This window comes from Echinops telfairi, unplaced genomic scaffold, assembly GCF_000313985.2.
Source record: "Echinops telfairi isolate 266 unplaced genomic scaffold, ASM31398v2 ScPeMD7_3;HRSCAF=10, whole genome shotgun sequence".
In the NCBI taxonomy this organism is placed as follows: Eukaryota; Metazoa; Chordata; class Mammalia; order Afrosoricida; family Tenrecidae; genus Echinops; species Echinops telfairi.
In genome coordinates, this window is record NW_022103899.1 from 44991405 (window position 1) to 44994197 (window position 2793).

Below are 2793 nucleotides of genomic sequence, written 5' to 3' on the forward strand. Positions count from 1 at the left end.
ACATGAAAAAATGCGCTAATGGACCACACGAGTGGTAGTTTATATGGCAGACCAGAGGAGCTGGCTAGTGCCTGCTTACCACTACCAACCACTACAGGACCCTGGATAGAATGGAAGGAAAATGTAGTGCAAAGGTGGTTCACAAAATTGACTGGGCTTGCTAAGGACTGAAATCCCCAAGGGGGTGGCCCTTAGTCACCCATAAGGGCTGATACAACTAACCCCGTGGGATTCCATGACTCGATTTTCAACCAAATGACAGGTTTTTAAGGGAAATTAACACTAGGGAGGTAAGAACCCCTTAGGACAGTGCTTCTTAACCTGCCTAATGCCATGACCCTTATAGTTCCTCATGTTGTGACTCCCCCAACCATAAAATTATTTTCATTGCTACTTCATAACCAGTTTTGCTACTGTTATGAATCAGACGACCCCTGTGAAAGGGTCGCTCGTCAACACCACCCCCCCAAAGGGGTGGCGACCCACAGGTTGAGAATTGCTGCCTTAGGATAATCAGCCATTCAAGATTAAAAGGACAGACTTGGACCCAGGACAAAGTACAGAAGAATTAGATGAAAGTGCAAACGGGAACGAGTGGGAGACGTGATGCTACCTTGGGGCTGCAATCAATGACGAAACAAAATGTGGATTGTAAAAGGCTGATGTGCTCCGTAGACCTTTGCCCAGTTTACATTAAGAGGTTAAGGGAGAGATGTGGGAAAGTACCATTATCTTTTCATTCTACTTTCCACACTTAATTGAAGCCCCTTGTATATAATTCTCTTGCGCATTATCAGTTGGGAGAGGGAATATGCAAAGTTGCTACCAAAACCCAAGGACAATATTTGGAATAGAAAATGAGAATGAAATGATGCTTTTCTTTCATATGTTGTAGATTTTTTTAAATATGTTTTAACATTTTTATTTCAGTAGCAGATAAAATAAGCCAGCAATTTGAAAAATAGCCTAATTGGATATCCAGCACTTTAAACAAACTATGCATATATTTTTAAATTATACTAGAAGCCATTCTTTCTGAGAATTGGTCGTACCTGGCTATTGAACAGCCTCGGGAGATTTCCAAAGATTAAGGAACAATGCCTGACCACAGTAGACTTAAAGGAAAAAGAAAACTTAAAGTTCTGATTTGTTTGAAACTTAAAGCTATGTGGTCCGAATAACCTGCAGGACAAAGAAGAAAGCAGGAAATTAGACAATATTTTGAATTGAAAGGAAAATACCATATCCAAGCTGGGGGGTATTCATCCAATAACAATACTTAGAAACCTATAATCTTGAATTCAACATTACAAAATAAGAAAGGCTGAGTTGATAGTCTTCACATCAAGAAACTAGGAAAAGAATAGCAAATTGAAGAGGCCAAAATCAAAGAATAGAAAATAAATTACAGTAGAATCAAAACCAAAAGGCGCCTCTTGAGAACAATAAAATTGATAAACTGCTAGTAAGACTGATACATAAAAAGTTTACCAACAGCAAAAAATGTATGTACCAAGCACTTTAGAAATGGGGACATAACTCACAAGGGCCAATAATCTGACAAATTTAGAGGATGGAGAAAACTGCTCTTGACTCACTTTTGGAGCAGGCTAACACTGCCCCCAAAGCCTGTCCAGGGCATCACAAGAAAAATGCCAAGAAGCAACCAAGCCCACGTGAAAGAAGCACACACACCGGCCTGTGTGGTCATGAGGTGTCAATGGGATCAGGTATCAGGCATCAAAGACCCAGAACAATATCAATGTGAATGACGGGAGACCCAAAGCCCATCTGTAGACAATTGGACATCCCTTTACAGAAGGGTTACAAGGAAGAGACAAGCCAGTCAAGGTGTAGTATAGCACCATTGAAACATATAACTCCTCTAGTTCTTTAATGCCTCCTCCCCACCAATATCATGACCTCAGTTCTACTTTACAAATCTGGCTAGACCAGACCTTGTACACTGCTACAGATATGAGCTCGCAACACAGTGAATGCAGAACAGATAAACCCCTCAGGACCAATAAAAAGAGTAGCAATACCAGAAGGAGAGGGGGAACCAATCACAATGGTCTACATATAACCCCCTCTCGGGGGGACGGATAACAAACAAGTGGGTGAAGGGAGACATCGGTCATGATACATAAAGTAATTTATAAATTATCAAGGGTTCATGGGGGGTCGGGGGGTGGTAGTGAGCTGATACCAAGGGCTCCAGTAGGAAGAAAATGTTTTGAGAATGATGATGGCAGCAAATGTATAAATGTGCTTGACACGATGAATGTATGGATTGTGATAAAAGTTGTATGAGCACCCCAAAAAATGATTTTGGGGGGAAAAAGTGAAAGGGGAAACCAACCACTGTGATCTACATATAACCCCTTCCTAGGGCGATGGACAACAGAAAAGTGGGTGAAGGGAGACCGGTTGGTGTAAGACGGGAGGGGCGGGGGTACTTTTAAAAATAAATTATTAAGGATTCTTGAGGGAGGGGGGATATTAGCTGATATCAAGGGCTTAAGGAGAAAAAAATGTTTTGAAAATGCTGATGGCACCATATGTACAAATGTGCTTGACAATGGGTGGATGGATGGATTGTGATGAGATGTAAGAGTCCCCAATAAAATGATTAAAAAGAAAAGAAAAACCAATCTCTCCCCTGAAGATAAACAAATTCCCTGTCGAAACACCAGTAAATCAGGACTGTCTGGATAGGACAGGCTGGATGAACAATCTGGAGGAGAAAACAACGGGACTGACAGTTCCGGGGGGACATGGGAGAGGGGGAGG